This window comes from Homalodisca vitripennis, chromosome 3 (genome assembly GCF_021130785.1).
Source record: "Homalodisca vitripennis isolate AUS2020 chromosome 3, UT_GWSS_2.1, whole genome shotgun sequence".
In the NCBI taxonomy this organism is placed as follows: domain Eukaryota; kingdom Metazoa; phylum Arthropoda; class Insecta; order Hemiptera; family Cicadellidae; genus Homalodisca; species Homalodisca vitripennis.
In genome coordinates, this window is record NC_060209.1 from 20,690,247 (window position 1) to 20,702,481 (window position 12,235).

The following is a 12,235-nucleotide window of genomic DNA, read 5'->3' on the forward strand; positions in this document are numbered from 1 at the left end:
CGAGCAAAACTGCAAACCGACGCTTTTTTAATTGTAACTTTAAGTAAAAATAAATAAAAGTCCAACATTGTTACATTGGTCTTATACGTACCTGTGATGCCAACAAGAAAAAGACAAAATAAACCAAATTTATAAATAAACTGAGTATACTTGTAAAAATTAAACATGTGACATTTTATCAGCAAGTTACCGAACATTTGACGAAGTTACTTTGTTGAATTGGTGTTGTCTTCATAGCAAGGAAAACTGCAATGGGCGCATTATTCTTTCACTGTAGATTGTTAACACTGAGGTTACTAATGAAAAATAGGATGCTCAAAAAATGGATCATGTAGTCTAAATGTAACATTTAATGTGTTCCTTTATTGCTTAGTTGTTATAAAGGAAACTAAACTTGAAATTTTTGCTGTAATTCAGAAGTGAATGGCATTACAATAATATAAATATATTTTAAGATTGAATAATATACAAACATTTATGTACTAATATAAGTGTTGTATGTATAGGATTGCACACTTAAAACACATGGAATAACTACTTGCACTTAAAATCGGTTTTGTAGTTTATATCTACTTTTGTGCAAAAGATGCACCAGGGGATGCTATGTTAAGGTTATTGATTCTAGAACTGCACCCTTAGAAAGAATTTAAATACATATTTTAATTTGTTACTAAGAAGTTTTATTTTATTTAAGGAGAGGCCGATTCCCTTTTAAGCTTTATTCTACCCGTCCTCATGCACCCCTGGCTGTGCGAGGATCTTATCAAACAGAATAAGGAGAGTCTATACAGTATTAATAAGGTCGATGATACTGATAAAAATTGTACTTCAGTCACAGACAGGATTTGAACTTTCGCTATCTCTAACTCAGCTCTAAAATCTTAAACCACTTGTCCATCAGCACTCCCATTATTATTGAGTTTATAATGCTGTTGAATTTGTTTATTTATTGTAATATTAAAGTAAATAACAAAGATATTAAACTAATTTTTGCTATGCTTTAATTAAATTTTCAGTTCAAATAACAAATTACAGAATTTTGAATATATGTAACAAAAATGTTAAGAAAATAAAGTTTTAGGCTTCCTTAACTAAACAATTATTAATAAATACATTATTTGTTGATAGGTTTAAAAAATTCTACAGAAACACTAAGAAGAAGAAAATAAATAATTAATAAAAACCTTTTTGAAACTGACTATTTCAGTCATGTCTTCTTCTACATTCAAACAGAGTTGTGACCCCATTATTTAGATTCTACTTAAATGTGTAATACTGGTAATAAATATGAAAATAGTTGTAATATTTAAGACAAAAAATTTGGGCCATAAGAAATAGATAATAATGGATGAATAATCAACAACCATGTGCCCCATGGCTTTGTTTTTAATTTTGTAAGTATTTTCATATACTTATAAAATCAGTATTACACATATTAGTACAATCTCAATACAACCATGATTCTGTTGGATTGTAGAACTAATAATTTTACTCTTAATCCATTATTTTATTAATTGAATTATTAAACAATGTATTTAAAGATTAATTTTTGGCATTCAATTTTAATATTTAGATGTATTATAAGAATTTGACTGGTGGGAATGAAACTTCAAACAATTTAAAATTAATACTTTATAGTGATGTAACTTAAAAGTAAACTGATTTTGAAGCCTGTTAATATAAAACTGTTGAATAAAAATTAGTTTATTTATACAAGAAAAAACTGTTTCTTGTACTATTTACATAAAAAACTATGAATTATCCTCCTTGATATTTAATTTAAATATGCACTCTAAATATTATTTCTAGTATTGTTTTCTTTTCAGTGAATTAAATACTTGGATTTACATATTGAGATGGTGTCATATTTTGCATTTCATTTATGTATTTCAGTTCTTTATATACAAGGTAATGCATTGTTTTGTATAAATCACCACAGAACAATATCCATTCTGATAGTGAATATATCCCGCTCTTTCATACATGACCACTCAAAGCAAACACACTATATCTCTACGAGATAAGATTAGGAAGAAATTTTGTGTCAGTCACTTGAGAATTATTTATACTGAAAACTAAAGCTTTTTAATAGGTGACAGTTTTTACATGAAAATCTTAGCATGTCAGAGATACCAAATGATGTACAGCCTCTCACCGAGTCAGACGACGGGTATGTCCATTGTTTTCAACCAGTTCAACTAGTATTACGTAAGTAATCACAGCTTTATTATGTTCAAACAGAGTGAGTTACATTTTGAAATCAATGTGGACAAATGGTCAAAGAAGAAGGTTGTTTACCAAGATAAATTACTTAGACAGACTAGTTCTAAAAGTAATAATCAGCAAACGTTAGTAAAATATTAATTATTTTTCATAACTTTAAAATCTTACAACGGAATCATGTTCCGACATGAATCATGTATTCTTTGGACTAAATACTTTAATTACTGAGTAAAGTACAATATTGTGTAGCTTAATTATAATAAAATAATTTTGATAAGTGTAATTCTAAACTCTAGTAAAGTTATCCCAAATTAAAACAGTCGTCGCATTGGTGTCATGTTGCTGTATGTGAGGCAGTGATGCATCTTTATATGATTATGGTTATAGCATGAGAGCAGTCTTTACGTTAAATATTGGTTGATGGTGGAAAGACGTAATTTTGACATTTTCCATAAAAGCGGCAACAACCTGTAGACTTTCTAGTGATGAGTAGGGTAGTTTGTATGCTGCAAAGATGGCCAAATATCGAGGTAATTAACTAACAAGGCAAGCTTGGTTTTAAAAACAGTGTTGATTCCACTAAAAAACGATTTATGAGTTTTAGTTTTACCGAGACTGAATGAGTGTTAGTTGCATTTGTATTGTCCAAGTTCTTTGATTCAAGTTTACAAGAGCCAATTAACATTACTTTGGTTTCAGGGTTTACACTGCATTCAAGTAAAATGAACAATTTTTTAAACTAGAGTTTAACTGGAGGGCTCTTTCAAGGAGTCCCACAGTAATGGGTAGTTTTCATAAATCTTAAGAACAACATTTTGTGCACTGTTGTTACACTTCATATTTTTCAAAGCAATTACTCAAATAATATGCTTTGTATAATCAATAATAAAACATAAGACTTTGTAGGTTCCCTAGTCTACAACTATTAACTTGTAGCAAGTATATAGGGTTGAACTTTAATGTAGGTTTACTACACTGGTCAAATGACCTTTTGTAGTTTAAGAGAATTCAACAGTATGAATAGCAATTGGAATCTGTCAAGAAATCAATAAGTAGTAGATACTTTATTGTTTGGTCAATGGCCTGGGGTGGTTTATATAAACTTAGAATATTATAGAAGAATCTAATTATAAGGTGTTCTAATGTATTATACATTTAAGGCTCACACAACCTGATATCACTAAGTTCAACACTGGACACTGCTAAAAGTATTAAATTTGTTTAAACCATCAAATCGTTTATTTTTGTTAAGATCCACTATTAGTATTCTATGGGCTCACCAGTTCTTCTTTTGTTTACACACAATATCTGAATACTGAAACATGGTTTCTACCTTTTTGCACTAATTTCTCATCCAATAAAAGACATTGGTTCCATTTTATGGTTTTGCTTAAAACAATTACATAGTTCTTAAGTACGTGTCGATTGTTTCAATGTGGCATTGCACAATCTAAAACTGCAGTAACTAGGGTAGGTGTTGTTGTTGCACAGGGTACTAAAAATAAATTAAGTAATAATAATCCACAAAACTCAATACGAAATTGATAACTAAAAAGTAACAACTATATTTATCAGTTATACAAAACGTGTACTTTGGAAAATATTACATATAAAATCGGTGTTCATCCCAATTCAAGTAGACTTCAATTAATCAAAGGGAGGACAATGAATTAGCAATAGAATTAAGTTTAGACAATTGATTGACCATCTAAAAAATTATAGGTTTTTGCTTAATCTATATTTGCAATAACAGCATTATTTCAATGAAATTTCATAAAGTTAATTTTCAATCTTTCCAGAATACTAAAACAACTAAACCCTTATTTGAATAGTAACCATCAACCATATCAATAGCAATATACTACAAGAAATGTGATGAAATAGGAATGCCCATGAGATAGCCTCGGGCGACTTTTTCCAGTGTACTGTGGAGGGTGTTTCATCTGGATCAAGGATAGGAGCACGCTATACTAACCTCAGATGAAGTATTTAAAACACAATGCCATGCAATTTTAAGCTCTAAAAAGAGCCGGACCCGATTTGGATGGCAAGAAGCTCAAAACTCTCCCGGCCCGCGAGACTCGACAACAATTATATTATATGCCTCCCATTCAAACAGCCGGTTCACTCACCAAACATACAAACATACCATTTTAAAAATGTATATTATATATTTTAGAGGATTAAATAGATAAGCTTATTGTACTAAGTAAAAAAAGTTAAGGAATAATTTTATACCATTGTTTTTACTCAAGATTATTTTAATGTGCCTTAATTCAATTGTAAGTTGAAAGATGGGTGTGCCTAATTTTGAATGTTGTGGCCAGGAAAAACTATCAGTGGGTAAGTTGTAGATAAGAAGTATAAATTTGGTTTTTCTTTTTACTTCAAGCCTTTTTTTTGTCATATGTAAAGTTATATAGGTTCATCGCTAGGAATACTGAAGCAGATTGAATCGGGTGACAGTCAAAGTGTTTTTTGTCTGATGCCGCACCATCTTACGACCGATCCTTGCCATCTCAAGAATGAGGACAATTACTGATATAAAATTTACTTTCATGAATAGATGACGTAAAATATACTTATTACAAACAGAATATTTTATATTAGATTGCTGGACCTGTAGTTAGAAAAACATAAAGAACATTAATATGTCCTAGACGTTTCAACCTTTCATCAATCGTAAATTTTATATTTTATTACCATTTTTGACAGAGGTAATTTTATAAAAGTAAGTAAAATACTAAGATAGATGTAAATAATATTGTAGTGAGCGTTTTGAATAAATTAGCAGGCAAGGTTTATAGAAATCAGTAAGACAATGATTTGACAAAAATGTCTACTGTACAAACAATAACATATAAGTCCAGGAGTTAGACAAAAACTAAACAAATTAATTTTGTTCCACCACGTTTAGTGTATTGAATATACAATATGTTTGAAAAATATGACTGGGTTAGTTATTTAAATTTCATATTATAAAAAAAACAAGCAAAATATAAGTAAACAACAATATGATATGTAAAGTATTAAATGTTGTGTTTTAATAGTTATTGACTAATGTAAAGATAAATAGCTCTTAATCGTCGCCCTTAATATTACCAACATGCCTACGGATATTCCATTTAATCAAATAGTAAGTTCATAATATGGTACAGTGCAGCCTCGTTAAGTCGGGCCCCTTTCGGATCTCTGGGTAATCCGGATCAGTTCAGGAAATATATAATTAGCTTTTTGTCGTCCGTCAAGACTGACGAGCGTGAGATGGAGGCTTGTTATCAGTAAACTGTTCGTAGAACTCAATAATTACATGTATTGCGACTTGTTGCGATAAAGATGACGATAACAGGGAGAATACTGATGAAGAAAACACTGAAAATATCGCAGTTATAAGCCAGAGGCAGTATCTCACTTGGGCGAGTTAATAGTTTATTTCGAACAACAAGAAGAGACAACACCGGCCGAGCTTCTCATGTCGAAAAGGATACGTAACCGCACGGCACGGAAACGACATTCAAACTGGCGCAACTTAAATTAACCAAATTGTTAGAAAAATTAAACTATATATACTGTAAAATACTTATCGTAATGTGTATTGTAAGTGTTTTCCGCAATAAACAAATATTGTGTTGTTTGTACATGTTGTTCTTTAATTTTTCAACATTCTCCGTTTAACCCAAATTTTCGTTATGTCGGATCGGCCGCGGTCTCGGCTAGTTAGACTTACTCGTAATTAACGAGGTTGCACTGTACATGAAAATAGGTCCAGAGCTTCCTGCAAGCGCGACGGCTGAGTTACGTATATGATGAAGAGTAAAATTAACCCCAGCAATGCGGTTGACGGTGGTCCTCGGCCTGCACCAAAATAACAAACAGTATATTTTACAAAAACGATCTGAAACAAATATTGTTTAATATTTACAACTTTCCTACCACATTTTTCCTGACCACAAAAGTAGAAAATAGACATACTAAATAATTATTAAACTCTGATTTGAATTTAAACCTTTTTATCCTCGAATAAAAAGCCTATAAATTTATCTTGTAAAGTTTTTACTTAGTACTGCAAGGTTCACCATTTATTCCTCTAAAATATCATATAAATTTTAAATTGGTACTCGAATGTTTGGAGGCTGAACTGATAGGTAGAGTGACAGTATTTTTGTTGATAAGCGCGGGACGATTGAGACTTGGATTCTTACCACCCAAGGACGTCTTGCAGACCGGCTCGTTTTTTACGCTCTATAGAAAGCGCAATCCATTTTTATTTCATCCGAGGATACAAGTTCAATTGATGTATTGTTTGGTTTAGTTAGATCTCACCCATATGAATGGAATGATATGCATGTAAGGTTTAAGCGATGTGCAATAATTCCTCTGAACAAATTGTATATACGTATGTTCAACTTCATCGGTGTATCAATGTAATGTTTTTATTCAAATATATTGTCTTTTACAATTTGAACTTTATTTTTAATTAGTTTGACATTTTAGTATAACTTTTGAATGTTCCACAAAAAGCTCATTTTTTAGTTATAAGGGGTTGCTTGAGAGAAGTAAAATATTCTTGGACAAATTTCTTCATAAAATAGCTTTTAAATATTCACTCTTAAGTTCACTCATAAAGATATTTAGCTAAATAAAAATAATTTTTATTTAGTAGATAAAATTAATAGATAGAAAACTATGGATAGAAATCTAGCGTATTTGGCCCCTAGGTCTATGGATTGTGTTGGAGCAAAGTTGACAGACGGGTATGATAAAAAAAACATGAAATTAAAACAGATGATTCTGTGTTGACAGTCGGGGAAAAGTCATATGTTGTCCTGTCTTGTCATGTGCATTCACTTCCTCATGCCAGTACATTTTTGTTTGTAATTAGTTACTTTATTTAGTTAAAAGACACGCAAGGCTTGTGTAACATGGTTAGGTGACAAAGACCTCATTATTGAATTAGTTCGTGGTGACTTACTTGAAATCTTTGTTTTTTCTTTATCTACAATTTTGAAAAGGGTTTTATATAATAATGTAAGTGGGTTTCTATAGTTTACTGTACTTTATACAATTCTACTATATGCTGTAGTAGGCATATACAAATTAATTTACTAATAAGAAAAGATAAGCTGAATTTTAAGCCAATATAAAATAATTAGCCAATTAAGTAAACTTTAAAATTGCATATTTAGGCTTAGCATCATAGTTAAGTTACATGAAAATGGCATTATGTCCTTGATAAATAGTGCAGAATAAAACTTACGTTGAGCCATACATTTATTGTATCACTCCTTGGGGCTGCAATATAATAAGCAGCCACCACCACAATTGAATCATGATTATCGATGAGAAATATGCAATATTTGACCTATAGATATGGGTAGGGTACGATAAGCGAACCCGGTTTTTTATATCGAAATTGGCAAACGATATTACTGAAACATAACCATCGATATAATCAATCTATACTGATTAAGTATTTTGAACAATTAACTTAAATAATCTATATCAGCAGCTGTAAACACTTTTAAATAATATTCGTAATGTAATATTTCAATTTTATATAACTAACATTTGATTATTAAAAATGGCAGTCAATTTTAGAAAACTACACAACATTGCTTTGAAAGATGATAAGACATGTTTTTCGTGACTTCAACATGTTGGAATCGTACCGAAAAAACTCATTATGTGAAATTTGTGGGAAAGAAATAACTGTAACTGTGAGAGGAGCAAATATGGTCGTCTTCAGTTTTCCTAATTTTGGTTATAATAATTTGTTTGATCACTGTAAATATTAAATTCATACTTTAATATAAAACATATGATTGTTATTGAGGACTTTTATAGATACTATAGATACTTTTATAGACTTGCTATAGATACTTTTATATCGATTGATAGTCTAGGATTTGAGATGCGAATATTAGGTATCGATGATTACATTCTTCAATATAAAAAAAACCGGGTCCGCTTATCGTACCCTACCTATAGATATTCGTAATTAACCGTTGCTAGCTGTTTTTATTTCATTTACATACCGAGTAGGCTAGTGATATCAGGAAGAAGAATGGCGATGAACATGGAATTACTTTTCTCAAAATGTATTTTTAAACATTGTACAATGGTTTAAATGTTTACAAAATAATGTCCTTGCTCCTTTAAATCCGAAGTGTTCAGTTTGTAGTGAGGAGATGAAAACTAGAATCAAAGATGAAAATCAATCAAACATCATTGCATAAATCACACTTAAAAGGACTTTTTTTTAACATTCTAAATTTTGTATTATGAATTTATTGAAAACCATGTAGGCCTAGGCCTACTATTTTAGTTGGAATCAAACAAATTATGACTTTTTAATTAATGGATGTAGATTTAACGTCAACAATACCTACAGGTTTACTATTTCAGATTGACCAAAGTAATCGTAAGTACTATGTTGCTCAAACATAGTTTAAATAAAGTTTAGTTATTTTATATAATCTGGAACAAATACATTCCTTCTATATATAAAAATATAGCTTCACTATAATACAATTTTAAAAGCCTAAAACGTAATTCAGTTCAACATTATTGTTACAAATTAATTCAAATAAGAAATCATGTATTTAGTATTTGATTAATGGCTGCAAGTACAGTGACTATGTACATATTGTGTTCTTTGTGTCACAAGGAGTCAGACATGTTTATAGTAAAATAGTAAAAAGTAAGTAAATGTTACATTGTTTTGTTTATAACATTTATAAATAAAGAAAGTGTAGAAATTTTTTATTTTTCTAATTTAACACACGTTTGTCATCTTTGTACTTGTGGCCATTGCTCAAATACCACACAAATGGCTTTACTTAGTTTGTATTAATCCAATGTTTACGTGTTGAGCATGATTTAAATTATAATTAAGGTACTGTCACACAGGAAGTCTTCTTGTAACATAATGTTTTTTTAATTGTGTTTTCTTTTGTTTTTGTTATCAAAATATCAAGAAACAGAATTTCATCATTAACCTCATTTTCAATGGTAAATTCTATTAATGGTCTAATTGTATTGAAGAATTTTTAAAATTCATTTTCGATGTTCATTTTATTTTCCCGTACACAAACAACATCATCAACATACCGTAACCAAATTTTAGGTTTATTTCTCCAATTTTCAAAAGCAATGTTTTCAAAGTGGTCCATTAATATGTTGTTAATTATTGGGCTGAGAACACCACCCACAGGTAAAACGGAGACTTGATTGTAAAATCTGTTTTGTAACTGAAAGTAGGTATGGTAACACTTACAGTAAGTAGTTTCATTGCACAGTTGTTAATAAATAAGGTTGTTCTCATACTGAAGCTGTTATCATTAGTAAGTAGTTGTCTAATCAAACATAAAGCTTCAGGGACAGATGCATTTGTAAATAGACTATTTAAGTCGTAGCTCACCATTATCATTGTATTCAATATTATTATTTTTTTTTTATAAAATCTTCAGAATTCTTGATGTAAGAAAAAGCTTGTCCAAATAATGGACTAATAAAAAGTAACAATAATTTTGGATATGGGAGAATCAATGCAACTCACTATTGGCCTAAGAGGAATTAAATCTTTGTGAATTTTTGTTAGTCCATACAAATGTGGTGGCTTTAAATTTTGAATCATCAAGTTTAGTTTTAATGAATTTTTCTGGACTAAAAGAAATACAATTGAAAGTGCATTAATGAAAAATCACCACATAAGTTTGGAATCATCAAGTGTAGTTTTTAAAGAATCTTCCTGGATTAAGGAGACTGATGAGAAGTTTACTCATTAATCATTTTACAAAAGTATTTGAACTGTTATTGTAATATATATGATCTGTGAACATTTTGTTTGAGAATTTAATAGAAATTTTATTGGCAACAAGTTGAACAATAAATGCTGGTACAAAAATTAGTGAGAAACAGTAGAACATAAAATCGATTACGAAAACAGGAGTTTTAACGAATGTTTGGAAACTGAATACTTGATTGTTAACAATAATGGAAAACTGCAGTGTTTGGTCTCCATGTAAGTTGTTTCAATGTTAACGTGTAACGTGACATTACTTAACAATGCATGAAAATAAGTATGCTAAAGATGAAGATGAAATTTTGTATACTTTTGTATAGTCCCAGATTTTAAGAAGAATCTTAAACACCAAACTGGTATGTTAACCCTCCATCGGGCGCTTAAAATTAGAAACACCATCAGGCGCTCACGGAGGTTTCCTCCAGGTTGGCGAATAATGGATATCATAGTCGTTTAAACTGTTTTTATTTGTTTAAATATTCATACTGATTTAATTACAATGTAATATATTCATTTTTAGAAATATAATAAAAATTACACTCTTATGTAATGAATTTTCGAAATAAGAAATTCAAAATCTTAAAAAATGTTATTGTATAATAACAACATGATTAATTTTAAGGAATAATGCAATTAATTGTAAAAATGTTTAACCTACTTTAAATATGTATGGAAATTAACTTAGTTTTTAACTTCTTACAAAACAACTTACTTCAATTCTTGAGATATTATACAATTGTAATGTCAATTATTGCTCTGAAATAAAAATTTATTCTTTACTAAAAATTTTTTTACACACTGCACAAAATTTCAAAAAATTTTCCTTCTGGTTCTTATAACGGCAATGTTCACTCCATAATCATTACTAAAATGTTCCCTAGCACACTGGTACTGTACTGACAAGTCTCTCGTCTTCATTCTCCATTTCAAAAAATTCAAATAAAATATATGGTATAATTTAAAAAGAAACCATCACAGGTCACACATTTAGGCGCACACGGATTATTACAACATAAAAACTAAACACAATAAGGCGCTCACGGAGATTTCGTCCAAGCACTACAAACACACCATCGGGCGCTCACGGAGGAATCGTCCAGTCACGCACGGAAGTAGACCTCATACTGACACATTTTGATAAATAAAAGCGGGAGGGTATTGTTTCGTTTCCCCGAAAGATGCTCGTGAAGTACACTGCGGGAAACGACTGCAGACATCAGAAAAGTAGTACTATTTTTAATAATAAAACATACACGGAGGAAAACTCCGTTTAGCGCCCGATGGAGGGTTAAGTAAAATATTGCATTCCAAAACTCGTGCTTTATTTGCATCTTAAGCCGTATCTCTTGAGCTGGCCAGGGCAAAGAAACCTTTTACTAATGGAAATTTAATTTTAAAATGTGCCATTGAAATGTCCAAAGCTTTTGGAGATTCCAAAATAGCTGAGTAATTTGAATCAGTGGCACTTTTTTACATCAAACCATACAAAGAAGGATTGTTGAAATGGGTTAGCAAGTAGAAACATCTTTGCTTGGCCAGGTTAAAAAAAGCTCATATTTTTCACTTTGTTTAGATGAAAGTACTGATAAAACAGATGTCAGTCAGCTCTTAATACGTGTATCTTTGAAGACTTCTCTAGAAAGGAGGAATTATTTGATTTGTGTTCTCTTCATGGAACAACAACAGAAGGAAAAACACATTAATGAGGCTTTAAAGAATGCAGTTGACAGAATTGGAGGCTTTGGTAGATGTCCAGCCATTGTTACAGATGGGACACCAGCAATGGCAAGTAAAATGTCTGGATTAATAGGGTTATTTAGGGAGAATGGAGTGACTTGTCTGACAATCCACTGAATTATTCACCAGAAGGCTTTATGTAGAAAATTCATCAAAGCAGGATCAAGTTTTTAAACTTGTGCTTAAAATTATGAATCTGAACAGAGATGAAAACTGAGACCTTTTACACGGAAAACTTAAGCAGTTTTTCTGTATGCAATCAATCCACATCCGTAATCAAGTTCAAGGTTTCCTTTTTGGCCCTCAAGCCTCTGTAAATTGGACACCTCTGGTCTAAAACAATGTTCTAATGATTGATATTAGTAATATACTTGGTATTTACCTATATTATTAAAAAGGATTTCTTGATTTTTGTGTCTTAAACTATTATTTTATACACATATTTGGTATCAATCGAAAGCTCTTACACTC